Raw genomic sequence first — 24429 nt, 5'->3', positions numbered from 1 at the left:
ATATTTGCTATCTTGAGAGAAGCCACTAGTGAAACCCATGGCCCCCGGGTCTCTTTTCCATTATATTGAATCTCTTTTACATCTTACTAGTTTCCGATCTACTATTTTACAATCTTTTACTTTTCAATCTATAAACCAAAAATACCAAAAATATTTACTTTACCGTTTATCTATCTCTATTAGATCTCACTTTTGCAAGTGACCGTGAAGGTATTTACAACCCCTTTATCGCATTGGGTGCAAGTTGTTGATTGTTCGTGCAGGTATTCGGTGACTTGTGCGTTGTCTCCTACTAGATTGATACCTTGGTTCTCAAAACTGAGGGAAATACTTATGCTACTTTGCTGCATCACCCTTTCCTCTTCTAGGGAAAACCAATGCAAGCTCAAGAGGTAGCAAGAAGGATTTCTGGCGCAGTTGCCAGGGAGATCTACATCATGTCAAGCCATACCAAGTACCCATCATAAACTCTTCTCCCTTACATTACATTATTCTTTATTCGCCTCTTGTTTTCCTCTCCTCCACTTCTAAAACGGTTTTCGAAAACTTTTGCCTTTTCTTCGCCCTTCTTCCGTCTGATCTTTTGTTCGCTTGTGTTACTATGTGCCTTCTTTTTGCTTGCATCTCGCTTGTTAAAAGTTTATGGACTCATCCACTTGCTAATCTTTTTAAGAGATCCAATTATGATGAACCAAATGCTAGTGAGTTTTGTGCACTAGATTATCTTTATGAAGTTTTGCTTGAAATTCGTGAATCTGAAAATTGTGATGAATACATTTATGAAGAGATTCATGATAGCTCCTTGAATAAAAAGCATCATTGCAATTATTTTACTATAAATTTTATTGATGTCAATTGTGCTAATAATATGCAAAACTCTAAGCTTGGGGATGCTAGTTTTGCTATGACTACTACTTGTTGCAATGATCATGATTGTGGTGATTCTTCTTATGATCTTGAAAATTTAGTTAAGCCCCATGATGAATATGAGATTGATAATAGAATTTGCAATAATATTGAAAGTAGGTTTGAAAGAGTGTCAACTTTATATCCCACATATTTGGAGAATGTTCAATCTTATGAAATTTTTGATAAAAGTGGGTTTGGAGAGGTCATGACTTTAGTTAATGTTAATCCCACTATTTTGGAAGAGTGTCAACTTCGCATGCATGTGGACCGTGTTGAGAATTTGTTTTGTGATAGTTGTTTTTGTTAAATTTGCTTATGATCCTACATGTAATTATTATGAGATAGGAAAATATGGTTGTAGAAATCTTCATGTTACTAAATTACCTCTCTTCATGTCGAGATTGCTATCGTCTCTTTCTTTTTCCTTGCATATGCTAGTTTTTTCTTGCGTTGATAATTTGTTTGCTTATAAAATGCCTATGCATAGGAAGTATGTTAGATTTAGATGTGTTTGTCATGTGTTTTATGATGCTATATTTTTGCTTCAATTCTTCTCTTTTATGTGGGCATCATTAAAATTATTTATGCCTGGCTAAGGGCGTTAAAAAATAGCGCTTGTTGGGAGGCAATCCAATTTTATTTTTGTTCTTTGCTTTTTGTTACTGTTTATTAATAAATAATTCATGTAGCCTCTGGTTAGATGTGGTTTTATGTTTTAATTAGTGTTTGTGCCAAGATAAACCTTTAGGATAGCTTACGGTGATAGTTGTGTTGATCCTGCTGAAAATCAGAAACTTTTGCGCCAACGAAAACAATTTTAATAATTCACAGAAAAGTGATTTTGATCTGATTCTTTTTTATCTGGATTGGTACACAAATTGCTCAGGTTGTCCTATTTGTTCAAAAAAATTGGAGTTACATAAGTATTCAAGAGTTACAGATTGCTACAGACTGTTCTGCTTTTGATAGATTCTGTTTTTGCGTGTTGTTTGCCTATTTTGATGAATCTATGGGTAGTATCGGGGGGTATAAACCATGGAAAAGTTGGAATACTGTAGATATTACACCAATATAAATAAATAATGAGTTTGCAACAATACCTTAAAGTGGTGATTTATTTTCTTATACTAACGGAGCTCATGAGATTTTCTGTTCAGTTTTGTGTTGTGAAGTTTTCAAGTTTTGGGTAAGGATTTGATGGACTATGGAATAAGGAGTGGCAAGAGACTAAGCTTGGGGATGCCCAAGGCACCCCAAGGTAATATTCAAGGACAACCAAAATCCTAATATTGGGGATGCCCCGGAAGGCATCCCCTCTTTCGTCTTCGTCTATCGATAACTTTACTTGAGGCTATATTTTTATTCACCACATGATATGTGTTTTGCTTGGAGCGTCTTGTATGATTTGAGTCTTTGCTTTTTAGTTTACCACAATCATCCTTGTTGTACACACCTTTTGGGAGAGACATGCATGAATCGTGATTTATTACAATACTCTTTGTGCTTCACTTATATCTTTTTAGCTAGATAATATCGCTCTAGTGCTTCACTTATATCTTTTTGGAACACGGCGTGTCGGGAGAAACGACACCTATGGGATCACGGGGATCCCTTCTACGGTTGGTGGGGAGCAGGAATGCACAAAGAGCAGGTCTGGTGATCAGCACGCGGGATTTGTACCCAGGTTCGGGCCGCTGAGGACTGTAAAAACCCTAGTCCTTCTTTTGAGTGTATATTTGTTGTTCTTGAACCTTAGCTAGCTGCTATGCGTGCCTGGGATAAAAGTTCGAATCCTCCTCTAGTACGCCTTGGGCCTCCTTTTATATGTCCAAAGGGGTTGTCAGAGTGGCACACAGGAGGGTAAAGTAGCTATAGTGTACATGCTTATCACCGACGTTGTAGGAAAAATGCATTAAATGTGTTGCTTACGAGCCCTCCTACTTTATCAGGGACGGTAATAGAGCCCGTCCCGTCTGTCTCCACCTCACCCTACCCTGACACGCGTCCAGGCTGATGAGGCATCCAGCACCATGCTGGCTGGCTAGCCACTGTGCTGGTGCAGTGGAAAGATCTTCACGAAGATCTGCATGCCACCACACAGGTGCTTGCTTAGTTGGCAGGCTGGTTGTCGCGCCGGAACGGCTGTGGGGTGGCGAAACCTTGTCGTGTGTGGGCCTCGCTATGGCCCCGTAGTTGTCCCCGGCAAGAGCCCTGCCGGGGTCTTATAGTTGTCCCCGGCAAGAGCCTTGTCGGGGGGCTTCATCCTGTGGGCTCCACGAAGATCTACATGCCATCAGTCTTCACAAAGATCTGCATGCTACTACGCATGTGCCCCTGAGTCTTGGCCCTGACGTTGTCGATAGTGTCAGAGCTCTCAGCTTCAAGGGTAGTGGCCTTGCTGATGCTTCGCAAATTCTCTGGCACCACGTGGCTCCATCGACGGCCTGGTACGACCCAGCTTCAGCATCAACAACACAAGACCCTCGCGAGGCGGACGACGCCAAGACCCCCGAGGGGATTGGCCTCCTCAGGCTGGCTCCTGAGGGGCGGAGAGTTCTATGCAAGGTATAGCTCACGAGGCTCAGCTGACGTGAGCCATGACAATCCAGGCCAGGCGGGCGCCAGGCCAGGCGGGCGCCAGGCAGGCGCCGGGCGGGTGCAGAGCGCGGGTTTCCTCTTCGGTGCAAAGGAGGCAAGCCATAGGCGCGGAGTCCTGAGGAATCAGCCAAAGGTTTCCATTCTGGTGCAATGAGACAAAGACAGCTAGGACGGCAGGACGGAGGTCTTCGACGAGCCCACTGCAGCGTCACAGCCAGAGGCTTTTCGCAGGGGAAGACTACTTTTGTCAGGATAAGCTGTACTACTTGTACTCTTTCATATCCGGCCGTTGTGGGATCCCTTCCCGCCAACATTTGGGAAGAGGACCAAGGCCACTATAAATAGGGCCTAGCCACAACCATAGAGGGCATTGAGTTCATATGCCCTCAACTCCCTTGAGCTCAAGAACACCTCACCTCCTGAGGCCAGTTCATCCATGTACTAGTTCATCCTAAGCCCTCAAGGCAATCCATCAAAACGCTGGAGTAGGGTATTACACCGCAAGGTGGCGCGAACCAGGATAAACTCCTGTGTCTCTTTGTCTCTTTGAGATCATCACGCTAGGCTTAGGAGGATCGCGAGTAGGCAGGCCGGGTAGGTTGAGATCCCCACACGCACCCTAGAGTTCGAACCTCTCAAGGGTTTGCGGAACGCATAATCTAACAATTGGCGGGCCAGGTAGGGGTGTGTCGGAAGTCTTTCGCTGCAACCACCAGGTCGCGCTTCTAGAGCCGATGGCGGGCGCTCCTCCATCGACCCGGCCGACGCGCACTTCCAAAGGAGCGTCGGGGCTGCGCTGTTTCACCCTCTCCCTACGGCAGGTGTGGTGGCTTTCCAAGTTTCGACCGGAGATGCCGCCAAGCTATGATGGCGCGGCGGATCCGGCTGCCTTCCTCTGTGCATATGAGGAGGCCATTTGGGCGGACGGCGGAGACGACAAGGTGAAGGCCAACTGGCTCCCCATGGCCCTCGTAGGCGCGCCGCGCGCCTGGTTGCTTAATCTTCCGACGTCCTCTGTGGCCTCCTGGGAGGAGCTGCCCGACCTCTTCCTCGCCCACTACGCGGCACCGGCGCCCCCATCGTCGCATCTCTCTTAGGTGGCTCGCAGGCACCACCCTCCGACCGCCACATCAAGCAATTCTACCGACAAGTAAGTGCCGCCCAGGAGGGCTCGGGGGCTCCCCCAGGCTGGACGGCGCCCAAGGCCAACCTCAATATCGGATGTTGGGTTCTGGCAGACCCTTAAGGTTCAAACTCTGGGGTGCGCGCAAAGATCTTCCCCTACCTATCCGCATCTGATCACCTCACGAGAATCTAAGCTAAACGATGAACAACACGAGGGACACAAGCTTTATACTGGTTCGGGCCACCCTTGTGGTGTAATACCCTACTCCAGTGTGTGGTGTGGTGGATTGCCTCAGGGGCTGGTGACAAACAGTATGAAGGATGAACAGCCTCGCGAGAGGTGTTCTTGAGCTGATGCGATGAACTACTTGGATGAGTTCGATCGCCTATGGATCTGATGAGGACTCGATCATCCCCCCCTCTCTACTGGGGTGTCTATTCCTATTTATAGAGGCACTGGTCTCTTCCCAAATATTGAGCGGGAAGGGCGCCAACAACGGCCATTTTGAAGGGGAACATCTAGTACAAGTTATCCCGACTAAAGTTGGTCTTTGGCTGCCAAAGGCACTGGCGGTGACACCGTCTTGGGCTCCACGGTGACCTCCATCCTGCCGCTCTGCTGGTCTTGGTCTCGTTGCACTGAAATGGCAATCTTTGCCTGATGCCTCGGTACTCCACGCCTGTGCTTGCCCCCTTTGCACCAAAGAGGAAACAAGGACATTGCGCAGGCCGGCGCCCGCCTGGCGCCCGCCTGGTCTCGATCATCACGGCTTGCGTCACGAGCACCTCGCGAGGTACCCCTGCCTTGATCTCTCCTCCCCTCGTGAGCCTGCCTGGCGAGGCCGCTCCTGAGGAAGCCTCATGTCGTCCGCCCCGCGAGGCTTGGCCCCTCGAGAGGGTCTTGAGTCTTGCGTTGACGAAGATGGGCCGTACTGGGCCACCACTCGAGCCACACTGCAGGCCGTAGGCAGTCAAGTCTTGGGACCCCCGTTCCCAGAACGCAGACAGTAGCCCCCGGGCCCAAGGCGCGCTCGGACTTGGCTTAGAAGAGAAGTGAAGGGGCAAATACGGAGCGCCGCAGGCCCCATCAGCCTGCGGCCTTGGGTGCCGCGTGGTGGTTGATTGGACGTGGGCGCCTCCGCTTCCCCACGCTACCTCAGCAACTGCTCGGCTGACAAAAAGGCTGGCCCGGGCTTAGCCTTACTTTCATTACTCTCGTTCTCCTTGCTTCAGATCCTCTTTCTTACTCTTCGCCCTCCTGCTCCCGAAATCTCCAGATTTGCCGCAGCCTTCCATCTACGGCGAGCAATGGCGCCTCGCAAGGCCGCGGCCGGGGCTACATCGGCCTGGTACTCGCCGGCTCTGGTCTCCCCCAACATAATGGAGAAGAATCTCGCCCTCACGCGCCAGATGGCGGCGGCGCAGAGCAACGATATGGGGGAGAATGCACTCCGGCTTGGCTCCGCCCGGCCGGAGGACAAGGGGAGCACCTTCTACCCCCTCTTCATGAGCGCTGTTATTGCTGGTCTGGTTCCTCCTTTCTCTGAGTTCTTCCTTGCCGTCCTTCGCCAATATCAGTTGCATGCTCTGCATATCCATCCCAACTCCATTCTTCTCCTGTCGATCTTCGCCTACTACTGTAAGGCGCACGTCGGGGTGATGCCCTCCGTGGCCTTGCTGGGCCACTTCTTCTCCCTTCGGGTCACTGGCGCCAATATCTCAGCGTGCGCGAGCTTCGTCGCGTACTCCAATTCCAACGCCATCTCGAAGGCTGGGAAGAGGGCCGATGGCTTCCGGAGCAAGTGGGTCATGGTGGACACCAGGTGCAACAACCCCCTACTGGAGCTGCCCATAGAGCAGCCCGAGGCCGTTGAGGCGTGGTCCCGTGTGAAGCTTGACGACCGGCGGGCGAAGCTGGTGCTGGAGAAGATGAACGCCAACCTAAAGATGGGCAATCTGAGGGTGGCGAAGCTGACCGGGGCCTCGCTCTTGAGGGAGTTCCTGTCGCACCGGGTGGCCCCTCTTCAGGTGCGCTCGCGCCCGCTGTGGAGGCTCGAGGATGCGGACGTCGTCCTCCGCCTGAGCTCGGATGCCCTGAACGACGAGGATCTGACCGCAGCCCTCCGCTTCTTGGTCGGAGAAGATGTGGCAAGCTCGGAGGATGCTCCGGTCCCCTTGTTCCTTCGTGATGACTGGGAACGGGTGGTGGACACCATGCCCACCTTCGACGGGGTTGGTCTGGTGCCAGCGGAGGACCCTGAGGGCCAGGCGGCGACGACGACGATGAACTTGTCCTCTGATGACTCCGGCGGGGGAGAGGAGGAAGACGACGAAGAGGATGAGGAGCATGAATCGGAGGCGACCTTCAAGGGGACGGGGGAGACTTCCCCCTGGTGCAGGTCCAGCACCCTCCACTCCATGCCTGATGACGACGAGGCCGGCGCCAGGCAAGGAGGGGAGGACCTGCCCTTGGTCCCGAAGAAGGACAGGTCTGGGCTGATCTCCCGTGGGTCTACCCCAGCCCTCGCGTCGCCCGAAGCCAGCTGTAGCTCTTCAGGTGCGCCTTCCTCTGCGGCTGGGCCTCCCGAGGCTGAGCCCCGCAAGAGGCTTTTGGGCTTCAAGCTTGGTCGGAGTCTGTGGGATCCCGCGGTAGTCAACCAGTAAGTACTCGAACTCCGCCTGGCTCCTGTCTTTCGCCGTCGAGGCCTAACATCTTTCATTGGGTAGGCTGCTACCTACGGCGAAGAGGCTGAAGGGAGACGCGATGACCCCGTCTGTGATGGGCTCATCAGCCATGGCTGCGTCTTCACTCGCGGGGAAGGAAGGCAGCAGGGCCCGCACATCCCCTGCCCGATCATCCTCGCGAGGCCAGGAGGGACGCTCCGGCCAGGAATCAGCCCCTGTGACACCGCTGACTCTGGAGGCGCCTGGGCTTGATGCTGTCACCGAAGTTGCCAAGGCTCAGGAGGTTCCTGCCTCCCAAGCCGTGATCACGCTGCCATCTTCTCCTCCTACTCCGTCGGCTCCCGTCTCCTCTGCCTCCTCCGTCGCCTTGGACCGTGCCACCGACAAGCTGAGTCGGCTGCGGGAGAATCTCTGGAGCATGGACCCCCGCCTGGTGGTCGGGCACCTGGAGTTGGTCTCCGGCTAGGTTCGCTCTGACGCCTCCATTCGAGCGGCGCTGAGCCAGGCTGTGACGACTTTCGAGGAGGAGAAGCAAGTCACCTCCCAGGCCACAGCCGCTCGTGACGTGGTGTTGAGGGATGCTTCAACTGTCAAGGGCCACTGCAAAGCGCTGGAGGGCGAGTTTCAAGGGCTGCGTGATGAGCTCGCCAAGGAGATTCATGACTGCGAGGTTAAGGAGGAGGAGATGAAGGCTCGGGAGGCCGCTGTCAAGGACCGCGACGCCGAACTCTCAGCCGACTGCAACCGGCTGAAGACGCTGGAGCAGGCACTGAAGACTGAGAGGGTTGAGCTGGATGCCAAGGCGGAGGTCTTGGCCGAGGACCGTGCGGCCTTCACGCGCTATGAGGAGAGGGCTCGCACGGCGCTGAAGACGCTTTATGACGGGGGCCTGGAGAAACCGCTGGCCGGAGCCAAGGACGGCCACACTAAGCTGGTTCCCTTCCTCGTCGAGGCGCTTGAGGAGGTCGTGATTGGCATCGTCCCCATGGACGAAGTCGAGGCTCGCGTCCTTTCCTCCGCAGCGTTGATGCGGATCTTTAGCCACGTCTACCTCCGCAACCCCGACACCAACCTTGACGACCTGCTGGAGCCCGTGGACGCCAAGCGCTCCGTCGCTGCTGCTGAGGCTATCAAGGGTCGAGCGGAGGCCTTGCTGGCAAAGTTCCACGCCTTCAACACCGCGCCCAAGTGAGGCGCTGCCGGCTCCGCGGCCCTGGGGGGTGGTGCTGACAAGCACGACTCCACCACGAGCGGTGGCGCGGCCCAGGGGTGATCTTCTCGCGGCTTCTTTCCTGCTTCGATTCCTGCAACATGCACTGTGCCTCGTGGAGGCGTTTAAATTTGTGTATGGTATTGTGAGAACAATCTATGGTCTGTAATATTTGCTTCTAGATTTGCTAGATTTTGCGGTTTCCTTCCTATCTGCTTGTGTTCTACGTCGGCAGGGCCCGGCCCCGTGAATACCTCAGCCGCCGTTAGCCCCGACTAGATCACCAGGACGGGACTAAGGAGTGAGGGGCTACGTGACAAGCTAGGCTCCTGAGTCGTGATGCTCAGGAGTCCCCCTTGACGCGCAAACAACAAATAGGGAGAGGGTGGAAGAGAGGATCTGTCGTTCTACGTAGGTAGGTCCCGGCCCCGTGCATACCTCGACCGCCGTTAGCCTTTCGGAACTAAGGAGTGAGGGGCTACGTGACCAGTTAGGCTCCTGAGTCGCGATGCTCAGGAGTCCCCCTTGACGCTCAAATGGGTCTTCATACCTTGGCTCCGCTCGGGGAGGGGCGTGCGACGACTAGGTCCGAGGTACCTGGCTGGGTGGCGTGTGCTCGGGCGTGGCCCGGGCACAGCCCCCGTGCCCAGCCACCTCGCGCGGCACTCCCGAGGGGAGGCTTTGCGATGAGGCCCGACACTAAGCTCTGGGCTCCCTGAGGTTGATACAGCCGTGGGCTGCCCTCAGTTGTTTATCACCAGCATGGAGCATAGAGCTTCCGTATATGTACGGGCATAGCCGCTCCTCGGCAGTGTCGTCAGCCAGCGCGGAGCATGGTGCTTCCACAGGTACGTGGGAGGGGGGCTCCCCTCCGGGAGGAGCCCCCGGGGCGTGTACAGCCCCGCCCTGACACATGGCCGGCACAGTAGGGCTAGGAGAGGTGTTTCTGGGCACCCGTGAGCCAGCACAGGACTCACGAGGCCCTACCTCGAGGCGGGTTGCACCTGGCTCTGGGCCTTTGTCGGTGGTACGTTCCTGCAAGATGGTTAAAATGCAAATGCTCTATGTCCTCAGGTCTCGGCCCTCGAGCAAGCTCAGCCGCCGCTGGTATGCCAGGTCGCGATGCCGTGGACAAGGCCGGGGGGTGAGGGCTGGAGAGCCAGTAAGAGCTCCTGAGTCGGGATGCTCAGGCGCACCCCTTTTAACGTGCATGCGGTTTGCATGAGGAAGGCTAGTCTCATAGTAGGCGGCGGACAATAATCATAGGCAGGTTAAGCATGGAAAAGCAAACCAACTTAGATAGATGCAGAGAAAGGCACACGCCACTGGGTCAGGCCCAAGCGGCTTGGGGATGATGCATCCCGAGGGGCGCCCCCAACAAGGTAAGCTGAAGACATAAGCAAAACAGATACATGCCGCGGGGACAGACCCACGCGACCTGGGAATGATGCAGCCCTGAGGGCGCTCCCAGCTAAAACGAAACTTGAGAGAAGTCACCTGATACCCTTGTAGAAGCCAATCCTCACGAGCCCTAGGGGCTCCGAGCCTCGGGAGGCTCAGGAGGTCCGGGCGGCTCGGCGAGGTCCACCTCCATTTCCTCCAGGAGCGCGCGGTGCTTGGCCACCTGAGCTTCCAGAATGCTTCTCATCAGGCACTGGTGGGCAGCAGCCGCGTTCGGCAGGCAGAAGGGCATGCGAACGTAGCTGTGAGGTGGGCCCTCAGAACGCCCCACGCGCGAAGGCCAGAAGCACTCCTGAGACGCTACTTGATTGAGCCCTGGGTAGTCGATGCAGACGCGCAGCCCGCCATCCTCACCTGGATGGGGAGCTACGCTGGGCAGGCGGCGGTTGCCGTGCATGACTCTCGTTTCCTGCAACTCCTGAGCGACCTTGGTGACGAACTCCTGAAGGCTGGGCCCTCCTTGCCTTATGCTTTCCCAAGGGAAACGTGCCGCGAAGCACGCCTCCAAGTGGTGCCCGAGCGCCTCCCTCGTGATCTTCGCAAAGTCAGTGGCTCCCTAAGAGAGAGCCCCCAAGCCTTGCCCGAGGAGGGCGCTGGGCGCGCCTCCCTATGCGACGGAGGGTGGCGCCCCTTGGACGGGTGCATGTCCGGATGGGCGCCTCCGGAGGTGCCTGCCTCCTGAGGCCTTGAGGCAGGTGATGTCTTCTTCTTCTTGGGGGCTGCTTCAGGAATGTTTCCACTCTTGCTGTCTGGGTCCTCGATTGACGCGGCTTGGAAGGCGCGCTCGAGAGAGCACACCGCATCCTTCTCTTCACAGGGGACCGTGATGACTCCGCCACTTCCTGGCATCTTGAGGACATTGTAACCATGATGAGTCACTACCATAAACTTGGCCAGAGCGGGATATCCGAGGATGGCATTGTATGGCAGGCGAATGTGGGCAACGTCGAAGTCAATGAGCTCGGTACGGTAGTTCTTGCGCTGCCCAAAGGTGACAGGGAGGCGGACCTGCCCCATCAGGACAGTGGAACCATCAATGACTCCTGAGAAAGGCTTGGTTGGTTGAAGTTGATCGTATGGCACTTGGAGGTTGTTGAACGTCTCGACGGACAGGACGTTGAGCCCTGCTCCGCCGTCGATGAGGGTCCTGGTAACTTGCACATTGCTGATGACTGGGGAATAGAGCATCGGGATGACACCGGCTGTTGCCACGCATTTGAGCTGATCCGCTGAGCTGAACGTGATGGCGCACGCGGACCACCTGAGAGGGCGCGTGGCCTCAAGATTGGAGAGAACTGCATTCACCTCGCGAGCAAACTACTTGAAGATGCGCTGAGAGGCTGGCGCCAGGGCACCGCCCAAGATGCACGCAATTGCACGCGGCTCCTAGAAGCCCCCAGCCCCCTCGTCCTGATGATGGTCGTCATTCCTTCTTGGCGGTGGTGGCAGAGGAGGAAGTCCTGCGTTACCTTGCGGGTGATCCTCACGAGGCTGATCCCACCAAGCCCCCTCGCGAGGCTAGTCCTGCCAGCGGTCCTCGCGAGGCCGGTCACGCCACCCTTGGTGAGGACCACGGTCGTCCCATCGTCCTCCACCTCTTCCTCCGCCTCGGCCGTAGCCCCGATCGTTGCGCTCGGGGCGCTGACCGACACGGCCTTTTCGCACGGCCCTGAGCTCTTGGCATTCATTGGTGTTGTGGGTATGGAGATCGTGGTACACACAGTATCGGCTGCCCTTGGACGACTTCAGCTGATCCCTGCCGCGCTTCATGTCCGGCTCCGCTGCAAGCATAGCTGCTCCCTTGCGCTTCACATCCTTGGCCTTGGCTTTCTTCTCTTCTAGATCTGCAGCCGGGAGCTCAAGAAGGGAAAGGCGTCCCTCCTCAGCCCTTGCGCACTTGGTTGCCAGGTTGAACAACTACAATGACGTGCACAGATTTTCGTGGATTGCTAGCTCCTCCTTCATCTTGACGTCACGGACGCCATCAGAGAACGCCGAGATGATGGCCTCCTCGGTCACCTTGGGAATCTTGAGGCGAGCGCTGTTAAAGAGGTGGATGTATTTCTGCAAGGTCTCTCCGGGTTGCTGCTTGATGTGGCGCAGGCCACCCACAACCTGCGGACGGTTGCGAGTGCCCTGAAAGTTGGCGATGAAGCGAGTGCGCATCTTGTCCCAGGAGGAGATCATGCCAGGGGGCAGGTTCAGGAGCCAGGTGCGGGCACCGTCCTTGAGTGCCATGGGAAACCAGTTTGCCATGACCTTTTCGTCCCCTGGTGGCTTCGATGCCCAGCTCGTAGAGCTGTAGGAACTCCGCGGGGTTGGCAGTGCCGTCGTAGCAAGGAGGCAGGTCAGGTTTGAACTTACCCGGCCAAGCGACACTGCCTAGCTCGGTGGTGAAGGCGCGGCAGCCTGCGGTGGCCACTGGAGCTCTTTGCTGACGCGGGGCTTGCTCCTGGGGATTCCCGCACGCTGCTGCCTGGAGTAGCGCGGGGTCTTAACATGCTGGCGCAGGGATGCGGTCATGGCGCACCGGTGTCGGGAGCACGCGAGCACCTTCTTGGGGACGAGGGATTTCTTGGAAGCTCCTTTCTTGTCGTGCGGGCGCCGGATGTGGTGGATCTCGTCCTGGGGCCGCGCGCCTTGGATCCAGGGTGCCTTCATGGGGAGGAGGTGGCGGAGGCACCTCGTGGGCTGCACCACCCGCGTAGGACGGAGGGTGAGGCAGCAAGAGGGACGGTGCAGGGGAGCCCCCTGTGGCGCAGACGAGCTCGGTGATGTGAGCGAGCCACTCCTCGTAGAGGTCGTCGACGGGGCGGTAGTGCAGGAGCTCACATGCTAGGAGCTACGCGGCGTGCGCGTCCATGGGGGCGCGACGGGCGTGGGACGACAAACCAGCTGAAGTCAGCAACGGGGTGGCGGTGCAGCCTTCCCGCCGCACCAAAGGATGCAGTGATGAGGCCTACTACTCATTCCCCGCCGGGCCGGTGGAGGCGTTGGCGGCAGGCGATGGGGAACGACGGGGACATCCGCCGACGGGAGCCGTCTGAGCGATGCGGGCGGTGAGAGCAGCCCGAGCTCAGCACGAGCTCAGCAAGCGTCAGCCATGGACACGGCGGGCGATCGAACGCAGAACAGCGAAAGAAAGATTCCAGTGCACCCCTACCTGGCACGCGAAATGTCGGATGTTGGGTTCCGGCAGACCCTTAAGGTTCAAACTCTAGGGTGCGCGCGAAGATCTTCCCCCTACCTATCCGCGTCTGATCGCCTCGCGAGAATCTAAGCTAAACGAGGAACAACACAAGGGACACAAGATTTATACAGGTTTGGGCCACCGTTGTGGTGTAATACCCTACTCCAGTGTGTGGTGTGGTGGATTGCCTCAGGGACTAGTGATGAACAGTACAAAGGATGAACAGCCTCACAAGAGGTGTTCTTGAGCTAACGCGATGAACTACTTGGATGAGTTCGATCGCCTATGGATCTGATGAGGATTCGATCATCCCTCCCTCTCTACTAGGGTGGCTATTCCTATTTATAGAGAGCCCTGATCCTCTTCCCAAATATTATGCGGGAAGGGCGCCAACAACGGCCATTTTGAAGGGGAACATCTAGTACAAGTTATCCTGACTAAATTTGGTCTTCGGCTACCAAAGGCACTGGCGGTGACGCCGTCTTGGGCTCCATGGTGACCTCCATCCTGCCGCTCTGCTGGTCTTGGTCTGGTTGCACTGAAATGGCAATCTTTGCCTGATGCCTCGGTACTCCACTCCTGTGCTTGCCCCCTTTGCACCAAAGAGGAAACAAGGACACTGCGCAGGCCGGCACCCGCCTGGCGCCCGCCTGGTCTCGATCGTCACGGCTTGCGTCATGAGCACCTCGCGAGGTACCCCTGCCTTGATCTCTCCGCCTCCTCGCGAGCCTGCTTGGCGAGGCCGCTCCTGACAAAGCCTCGTGTCATCCGCCCCGCGAGGCTTGGCCCCTCGCGAGGGTCTTGAGTCTTGCGTTGATGAAGGTGGGCCGTACTGGGCCACCACTCGAGCCACGCCGTAGGCCGCAGGCAGGCAAGTCTGGGGACCCCCGTTCCCAGAACACCGACACTCACCTTCGGCCTCGAGCATCATCCGGCCGTCACCACGGGAGCAGGCGCGCTACTGATGCTTTGCACCCCCACCATTTGCAACGTAGTGGTCACCAGGACCCTCATAGACGGGGGGCCAGCCTCAACATGCTCTGCACGGAGGCGTTCGGCCTGTTGCACATGCCGCCCAGCCGGCTCCGCCCCTCCAAGCCTTTCTCCAGGGTCGGCGATGGCTCCACCAGCCCCTTGGGGCAGATCCGCCTCCCAGTCACCTTTGGGACCCGTGAAAACTACCACATCAAGCTCATCGACTTCGACATCACCAAGATCGACCTGCCATAGAAAGCCATTCAGGGGTACCCGGCCTTGGCCCAGTTTATGGCTGCAACTCACCCTGCATACAACCTCATGAAGATGCTCGGCAGCAACGGTGTCCTCACGGTGGCGGGGGACACCAAAGACACGATGCAGGCCCTCAAGCTCGCCTTTAGGTCAGCTACATCCGCACTGCCCGACGAGAAAGGGGGTCAAGAGGCCCCAGAATCAGCACCAGCCAAGAAGAAGCAGTTGTTCTCCCAAGACTGAGCCGAGACGAAGCAGGTGCTGGTCAGTGAGGAGGGAGTGGCCAGCGCCGCCTTCACCATAGGGGCTGGCCTCCCTCGGGACCAAGAGGAGGCATTGGTCAACTTTCTGCAAGCCAACAAGGATGTATTTGCTTGGGAAGCCAAACACCTGGCCGGGGTCCCAAGGGGAATAATCGAGCACCACCTGAGGGTATGCCCAAACGTGCGACCAGTGAAGCAGAAGGCTCGTCGCCAGTCCACCGAGAAGCAGGCCTTCATCGTCCAGGAAACCCACAAGCTGCAAGCCGCAAGGGTCATCAGAGAGGTACGATAGCCGGAGTGGCTGGCGAATCCCGTCATCATCCCCAAGAAAGGAGGGAAGGAGCGCATGTGTGTCGACTTCACCAACCTCAACAAGGCCTGCCCGCAAGATCCTTTTCCGCTTCCTCACATTGACTAGATCGTGGACTCCACCGCCGAATGCGACCTGTTGCGCTTCTTGGATGCCTTCTCAGGCTACCACCAGATCAAGATGGCCCTACAGGATGTGGAGAAGACGGCATTCCTGACCCCCTGTGGGGTATACTGCTACACCTGCATGCCCTTCAGGTTGCGTAATGCCGGGGCAACCTTCCAACGCCTGATGCATATCGCCCTGGGCTCGCAGCTCGGGAGGAACGCAGAGGCCTATGTTGATGATATAGTGGTGAAGTCTCGGGTGGCCAGAACCCTAATAGCAGACCTGGAAGAGACATTTGCCAGCCTGCGGAAGGTGGATCTTCGACTCAATCCCGAGAAATGTGTGTTTGGGGTCCCCTCTGGCAAGATGCTAGGCTTCTTGGTGTCACATAGAGGGATCGAGGCCAATCCGGAGAAGGTCAAGGTGATAGAGCGCATGAGCCCCCCGCATACCCTGAAGGAGATGCAGAAGCTGGTGGGCTGCGTAACCTTGCTTGGGCACTTCATTTCCAAGCTGGGGGAGCGCGCCCTCCCGTTCTTCAAGCTGATGAAAAGGAAGGAGCCATTCGAGTGGACCCTGGAGGCAGACCCAGCCTTTCAAGACCTTAAGAGATATCTGACCGGCCCCCGAGTGATGGTGGCACCGCGCCCTCTCGAGCCCTTGGTGCTCTATCTTGCAGCCACCCGTCACTCAGCCAGCGCCGCCCTAGTGGTGCTGAGGAACGAGCGCCCGTCCAAGAAGCTTCAGCAGGATGCACAACCATCAAGCAAGACGCAACACCCTCAGGACGGTGTGCCTGGGGCCTCGGCCGACCCGGTGGTCGACATTCTTCCCAAGGCCACAATCGACCCCACGTCCGCCGGGGCTCCCGAGGGCGGACCTCACGAAGCCATGGAAGACCCGCGCCCCTATGAAGAGCAAAACTCCACTGATGCCTCCTCCCTCGTTGAGCACCCTGTCTACTTCGTTAGCACGGTACTGAGGGAGACACGCGTGCGCTACCCCATGCCTCAGAAGCTCTTGCTCGCGCTCCTGGTTGCCTCCCAAAAACTGCGCTACTACTTTCAGGGCCACCCCATCAAGGTTGTTTCGGCGTACCCGCTGGAGAGGGTGCTCCGGAGCCCGAACGCCGCCGGGCAAGTTGCTGAATGGAACATCGAGCTTCAGGCGTTCAATCTCGAGTTCAGCACCACCGGGATAATTAAGGATGCGGCCCTCGCGGACTTCATGGCCGAGTGGACTGACACTCCCGACCGCGGAGTAAGTGAGGACCGCTCCCTCTCGTCGGGAGATGAGGGACCGGATGGATGGATCATGTACTTTGACGGGGCATTCACGCGACAAGGCGCGGGAGCAGGGGCCATCCTCATCTCACCCACCAAGGACAAGCTCTACTACGTGGTGCAGCTCTCTTTCCAGCAAGGCGAGAAGGTCTCAAACAACATTGTGGAGTTCGAAGGCTTGCTTGCCAGACACAGGGCCGCGGCAGCGCTGGGGGTGAAGCGCCTCACCATCAAGGGTGACTCTCAGCTCCACGTTAACTTCTCCAACAAGGAGTACACGCCCAAGGACGAGCACATGGATGTGTGCCTAGAAGAGGTGCGCAAGATGGAGAAGCGGTTCATGGGCGTGGAGCTGCAGCACGTGCCATGCGGAACGAACAAGGAGGCAGATGACATCACCAAGAGAGCCTCCCGCAGGCTCCCTCAGGAGCCAGATGACATCAGCAAGAGAGCCTCCCGCAGGCTTCAAGCCGCTAGCGGCTCCCCCCACCACGACACCAGCACCGCCTCAGGAGGACTTGCCTCAGGTACCTGAGACGGGCGCCCCAGCCTGTGGCCACCCCTCGGGGGCCCGCCTACTGCTTGCATTCGAGCCTCAGGAGGGGTGCTGGACCAAAGAGTTCAAGGCGTACCTGCTTCAAGGGACCCTGCTAGAGAAGGGGGAGGAAGTTGAGCGCGTGGCGCGTCAAGCCATCGCGTACCGCATCCAGGATGGTGAGTTATATCGCAAGATGCCCAATGATGTTTTGTTGCGGTGCGTCTCCAGGGAACAGGGGCTTGAGCTGCTAGTGGACATACATGGTGGGGACTGTGGGCATCATTCCTCATCACGCAGTCTGGTGGGCAAGGCGTTCTGCAGTGGCTTCTACTAGCCCACCGCGCTCAACGATGCCGCAGAGCTGCTGCGCTCCTGCGAAGCATGCCAGTTCCACGCTAAGAAAATCCACCAGCCACGCAGGGCCTCCAGACGATCCTGCTCACATGGCCGTTCAAGGTCTGGGGGATAGACATCTTGGGGTCGTTCCCTCGAGCGCCAAGGGGCTAACAATACCTCTATGTCACCATCGACAAGTTCACCAAGTGGGCGGAGCTAGAAGTCATGCGCACCATCCTAGCTGGATCGGCCATCAAGTTCATCAAGGGAATCGTGAGCCGATTTGGGGTCCCTAACCACATCATCACCGACAACGGCTCACAGTTCACCAGCAACCTTTTCAAAACATATTGTACTAACCTTAGAACGCAGATATGCTACGCCTTAGTGGTGCACCCACAGAGCAACGGCCAGGCCGAGCGGGCCAATACAAAAGTCCTGAGGGGCCTCAAGACTGGGACCTTCAGAAAGAAGCTCGAGGCCTGCGGCAGGGGCTGGCTCGATGAGCTGCAGTCAGTGCTGTGGTCCATCCACACCACCGCGACTAAGCCAACAGGAGAGATGCCGTTCTTCCTCGTCTATGGAGCAGAAGCGGTTCTCCCTCATGAGGTCAAGCATCACTCCACACGGGTCCTGGCGTTCGACGAGGCATGCCAGGACGGCACACGGGGGATGGATCTCATGCTGGGGGTTGAACACCGCCGTCAAGCCTCGCTCCAAGCGACAAGGTACCAGCAGGCGCTGTGGCGGTGCCACTGCCGCAACGTCCTCCCCAGGACGTTAGAGGTGGGAGACCTCGTCCTAAGGAGGGTGCTTTCCAGGGAGGGGATGCACAAGCTCTCTCCCATGTGGGAGGGTCTGTTTAGGATTGCCCGTGTCTCCAGGCCTGGCACCGCGTGCCTGGGGACAGAGGACGGGTCCCCATCCAGAACGCCTCGAACATCCAGCACCTCCGGAAGTTCTACCCCTGAAGAAAGGCTCCGGCCTGTGAAGCAAGGCTCCGGCCTATGAAGGTCTTCTCTCGTGACACTCTCACGTAATAATGAGTGGGGATGTACATGCCCCGGAGTCACCTGAGAGCCACCCTGGGGCCTCATGGGTGCTCCCTCGCATGTCTTAGTGGCAGCACTTAGCTCCGCGCTGGTGAGAAGACTAGTTTAGGTGCCGAACGCGGTTGTTCATTTGATTTCTGAAGTTGCTTGCAGTTTTTTGTGACCTTCCAATGGATTTGGTATTTTCGAACTCTGGTTCCTCGAGCTGTTTTCTTACTGAGATATTTTTGCCTGAGGGCATGAGAGAGGTGGCAGTCGCCCGTCATTTCCTCTCGCACGCCTCGCGCGTGGGGCTAGGCAAGTGTGTGCGCCTTGGCCCTACCCTTGCATGCGCGCACCACGAACCCTGGTGCTTCGGTCTCATCCTCGCGAGAAGCCCTCGATCAAGCTCACGGGCACCAACACCCCTCATACTCGTGCCTCCCGGGCAGTGCGACGCGGTGCATCATGTCCGGGCTAATCTATGGCAGGGGGCTCACATGAGGAGGACTGAGTCACTCGTTAGTTTTTTTTCTCTTCCTTTGAAAGCAGCTTCTGAGACCCCAAAGTGTCTCCCGGGGTCCGCCACCCACGGCTCCCCAGGAAGAGGGGCCCCATCGAGTACCTGAGGCCAGGTCTTCACAAGGCGGAGAACCACTACGCACACATTAAGCTGAGTTTCCTTACCTTAGTTTACTCAGGTCACAAAAGTTACAACGCAACATCAAGATAGCAAGCATAGCATAAAGGACATAACTGCCATAGTTCATTACATGCCCCCGCAGGGTACATCCTTCTTTTTCGAATTGCAGGAGAAAGGAAAGGCTAAAAAAAGAAGGCCCGAAGGCGTACGAACTCGGTACCAGCATCGCATCCTCAAGCAGCGCCCCAAGGTGGCCCAACGCTTCACCAGTTCTCCCATAGGCGACCTGGGGCTGCGGCCGGTCTTGAGTCCAAGCTTGCCCGACCCCAGCCTCATGCCGGGCTCCTCTCCAGCTTCACTAGAGTGCCACGGCGGGACAAACCACCGACGTCCTCGACCCGAGCACGACGACGTGGGGGCTGGTCATAGCCACCACTGCTCATGCTCTCATCCGAGTAGGAGCTGCCGTCGCGGGAGGAGGAGCGCGCGCCGCCAAGACCAAGCTCACTATCGCCACCTTCGTCATCGATGCCGTCCTCCGTGCAGCACCCCACGCGGCGACTGTCCTCCCTGAACACCCTCACATAGAGGGTCGCCAGGCCGTCGTACTTGAAGTGGAGGGTGCACCTTTCACCCAGGCCACGTGCGCAGGCGAAAGTCTGCCAGCCGTAGATCAGGACCACGCTGCCGGAGGCGGCGACCTCGGCACCAACCCATGAAGCTCTGCTGCAGCAGCCATCAGCATGTAGCCACAGACTGTCAAGCCCCGAGGAAGGAAGCTCGCCGGAGAAGAAACGTGAGAGCCGGAGCAAGGTGCCGGCCGGGCTCTTCGACCACACCATGAATTTAGGGAGCACGTACAGCTTGGAGAAGCGCGGCCGAGGCGGGCGCATGATCATGGCGCGCCTCCCTTCGTCATGGGGGCTACTCCAAAGCCGGTGGCCCCCATCGTGAGAAGAGGTGCCATCGCGAGCATCGAGAGAAACACCGACTCTACGGGGTGTGCAACCGCACCCCCTAGAGGCCACCGCAGGAGCCGCAAGATGCTTGCGGGGACGGCCGCGGCCTCTCTTGGGAGGTGGAGAGGCTGGCCCCTCCTTGGACGCCTTCCCTTTCTCGGCTGCCAAAAACCTCCTCGGCGACGCCATGGGGCAAGGTGAAGAAGAGAAGAAGCAGGCGAAAGCAAGACGAAGGAGAGATGGGCAAGGGGTTCTGCCCCTCCCTCACATTTATAGCTAAGGAAGGCCAACCGCCGGCCTCCATGACCTCGCGCCATCATGGTCTTCTGCATGCCGCACCGTCCCGTCAATTCGAACAGTTGCCGAGGCAGCATGGGGAAGCGGAGTCACCCACGTCCCATCAATCGCAATGTGTCATCAAGGCCGCGGGCGGTTAGGGCTCGTGGCACTCCGCACTTGCCCTTTGGCTTCGCCTGGAAGCCATGTCCGAGCGTGCCTTGGGCCCGGGGGCTACTGTCGGCGTCCTGGATATGGGGGTATCCAGCACTGCCTGCCTGCAGCCCACCACATGGCTCCATCAACAGCCTGGTATGACCCAGCTTCAGCATCAACGGCACAAGACCCTCGCGAGGGGCCAAGCCTTGCAAGGTGGACGACGCCAAGACCCCTGAGGGGATCGGCCTCCTCAGGCTGGCTCCCGAGGGGCGGAGAGTTCTATGCAAGGTATACCTCACGAGGCTCAGCTGACGTGAGCCATGATGATCTAGGCCAAGCAGGCGCCAGGTGGGTGCCAGGCGGGTGCCGGGCAGGTGCAGAGCACGGGTTTCCTCTTCGGTGGAAAGGAGGCAAGCCACAGGCGCGGAGTCCCGAGGAATCAGCCAAAGGTTTGCATTCTGGTGCAACGAGACCAAGACCGCCAAGATGGCAGGACGGAGGTCATCGACGAGCCCACCGCAGCGTCACGGCCAGAGGCTTTTCACAGGCAAAGACTACTTTTGTCAGGATAAGCTGTACTACTTGTCCCCTTTCAAATCCGGCCATTGTGGGATCCCTTTCCGCCAACATTTGGGAAGAGGACCAAGGCCACTATAGATAGGGCTTAACCACAACCATAGAGGGCATCGATTTCATACCCCCTCAGCTCCCTTGAGTTCAAGAACACCTCACCTCCTGAGGCCAGTTCATCCACTGTACTAGTTCATCCTCAGCCCTCGAGGCAATCCACCAAAATGCGGGAGTAGGGTATTACACAGCAAGGTGGCCTAAACCAGGATAAACTTCTGTGTCTCTTTGTCTCTCTGAGCTCATCGCACTAGGCTTAGGAGGATCACGAGTAGGCAGGCTGGGTAGGTTGAGATCGCTGCACGCCACTACAAAAAAAAGACACATCCGTGACATTTTGGGTCGAACAAAACTTTTTTCTGTCATACTTATGACACTTCTATGATGATAATTGTGACAAAACCTGGTATCATCATAGATGTGGTGGGCTCCTACTTCTATGACAAAAAATCATGACAGAAAATGGGCTTTTCGTCCTGGGCGGCCGGAGACGCAGCTGCATGACATTCTTTGGGCCGTCCATGATAGAAAAAACCGTGGTAGAAGCAAGGGCGAGGAAAATTTTGGGGAGTTCCCAGTTAAGGTGGGTGGTCGGGGCCGAGCGATGCGCGTTTCTCTTGTACACGTACGCGCGTGTGTGCGAGGCGTTGGCTCTAACTGAACCCGAGCGAGGCGTTGGGCTCTAACTGAACCCAAGCGATTGCACTGCAGGCTATGCATTACTGAACCTGAGCAATCGATCGATGGCTGTTAACTGAACCTGATCGAGCGATTCCTTCACTACTGCTGCTAACTGAAGCCGATCGATGCTGCCTCTCTGGATGAACAATGAGCGTTGCACGGGGGTTTGGATGAACAGTGAGCAGTGGGAGTGGATGAACAGGACTCCATGGCGTTGCCTCGATTGAGCCGGTTGGGGCTGGATGAACAGGACCCCGTGGAGGGTTGGATGAATAGGACGACCCCGTGGAGGGCTGGCTGAACAGTAGACGGTGGAGGGGTGCCCGTGGAGGGTAGGTTGAACAGTAGCTGGTGGAGTAGCGCGCGGTGGAGGCTGGATGAACAGGAGCCCGTGGAGGCTGGAGGAGGTCGACGGTAGCCCGTGGAGGTTGGAGGAGGTCGACGGTGGAGATGAACAACATCCCGTGGATTCCCATTTTGTGGTATGCCACACCCCTCCCGATGAACAGGACCCCCGTTTCGACCATAGGGCTCCAACACAAGTATGTTTCGTCTGTTTTGTGGTATGCCACACCCCTCCCGATCAATAGGACCCCCGTTTCGACCGTAGGAGGTCCGTTTCCTCCATTTTGCGTTACGCCAGACCCCTCCCGATGAACAGGATCCCGTTTCGAACTTGGTCGGTCGAACACAAGGCCGTTTCCTCCGTTCTGCGGTACACCATGCCTTTTTTCCATCGCGTTTTCCATCCAAGCCCTCCCGATGAACACGAAAACGCATTCCGTTCCAACCCAGCCGGTTGGCTCCCCATGAACATGACGACGATGTTGTTTCTCCGTTCCGGCCCAACCATGTACACGAGCCCTGGCCGTACGTATGCGCGAGTAGGCGTTCGATACCCCGCCCGTATGTACACATACGTGGCCGTATTTTCTTTCTTGCACACTGGCCGCTATACGTATGTGTACATGCTACGTGCGCGCCTCTACTATGACACGTGCGCGCCTCTACATCCACCAGTATGTACATACACGTTCGAACCAGAATGAAAACGCTACGTACGCTTCGACTAGGTGGGTCCCGACTGTCAGGCACTTCCTTGCGTGTGAAGATGTAGCTGGTGGGTCCTAGCAGTCAGGGGGGTGAATCGTTTTTTTTGCCCGGACGCACTTCCTTGCGTGCGAAAGTGTAGCTAGTGGGTCCCAGCAGTCAGGGGGAAATGTTATTTTCACGAAATATGGTGGCCCGTTCGGTGGGTGCCTGCTGTCAGGTGGAGAAATAATTATTTTGCGCGTAATAAGGAGGCACTTCCTTGCGGCCGCCATGGACCCAGCTGTCAGCCTCTCCACGCACAGTACTCTTCTGATGGAAGTCGGTCATTGACCACATTGACCACGCCACGCCGACAGCACCACCGCGGTGATGACGGCGAGGACTAGGAAGGGGACGACGCAGAGCCGGGGAAGACGCAGCAGTGGATGCCCATGCGAAGAGGAGTATGAGGGTTCACTGGTTCAGCTGCTGTGTGAGGCTGCCATCGCCGCAGAATAACACGGGGTGTGGGTGAGTAGAGGGATGGCCTGGCCAGCGGTGGGAGTAGTAGGGGTCGGTGAGGCCTCCGCGGCATCACAGCCGGCCACGGGAGCCAGGAGCATGTGGCACGACCGACGCTGCTTTGGGCGGCTGGAGCAAGAAGACCAGAGGTTGAAGAAGCACTAGGGCCGTTGGATGAACATCGTATGGTAATAGGAGCTAGAAGCATTCATATTGACTAAGTTGACAAAGCCCTCCGTCCCCGTCAACTTGGTAGGCCCACAAGTCAGCCTCCCACTATGCTTGGTTCCAGCTGTCACGGGGAGTATTCATTTTTTTGTGCGTAATAAGGAGGCACTTCCTTGCGTGCGAAGATAGCTGGTGGGTCTGACCTATCAGCGGGGGGCACTTTTTTCACGAAATACACAGGCCCTTCCGGTGGGTCCCAGATGTCAGGTGGAGGAATCATTATTTTGCGTGTAATAAGGAGGCATTTCCTTGTGTGCGGTCGTGGACCCAGCTGTCAGCCTCTCCACGCACAGTCTACTTTCGATGGTGTCGTTCGTTGACCATGTTGACCACGTCGGGCCGAGCACATAAGGTGGTGGACGACGGCGAGGCCCCGGACAGCAATGAGCCAGAGATGGGAAGACGCGGAGTAGAGTCACGGACGGAGAGGTGTATGAGGGTTAACTGGTTCTAGTGTTGTGTGGTTCGGCAGTCGGTGGAGAAGAAAAGGAGGTGTGGAGGGGTGGAGGGATGGCCTGGCCAACGGTGGAGTAGCGCTTCATAGCGAAGCGTGCTAAGCAGAGCTGCTAGCAGCAGGAGGCATGAGGTGGTCCCGGCGGCGCTGGAGGAGGAAGACAAGAGATTGAAGATGGATGCCGGTCGTTGGATGTAAATCCAATGGCTAACATGTCAGAATCATTTGTTGACTAAATTGACAACATCTTGCGTTGGCTTCGACCTATTGGCCCTCATTTCAGCCTCCAAAAATGTGGCACGCATTCAACCCATTTTTTCAGAATTTACAGTCTTTTTTTGCGCGGTAGAATTTACAGTCAATTTGATCTTTATTTTGAATTACAGCCATTAGCTGGGCTGGGTGAACAAATAATGTAGCATCCATGCGGCCCATTTATTTTATTTCCTAAAAAATTACAGGCCATTTGCACTTTCTCGAAATACACGATTTTGTTGGGCTGATTCTAATTATAAAGTTGGGTTGGCCAGCAATATTATCAAAAAATAAAAAAGGGCTGGGCATTTTGTTA

Source organism: Triticum aestivum, chromosome 2B (assembly GCF_018294505.1).
Source record: "Triticum aestivum cultivar Chinese Spring chromosome 2B, IWGSC CS RefSeq v2.1, whole genome shotgun sequence".
Taxonomy (NCBI): Eukaryota; Viridiplantae; Streptophyta; class Magnoliopsida; order Poales; family Poaceae; genus Triticum; species Triticum aestivum.
Note: the sequence above shows the minus strand (reverse complement) of the source record.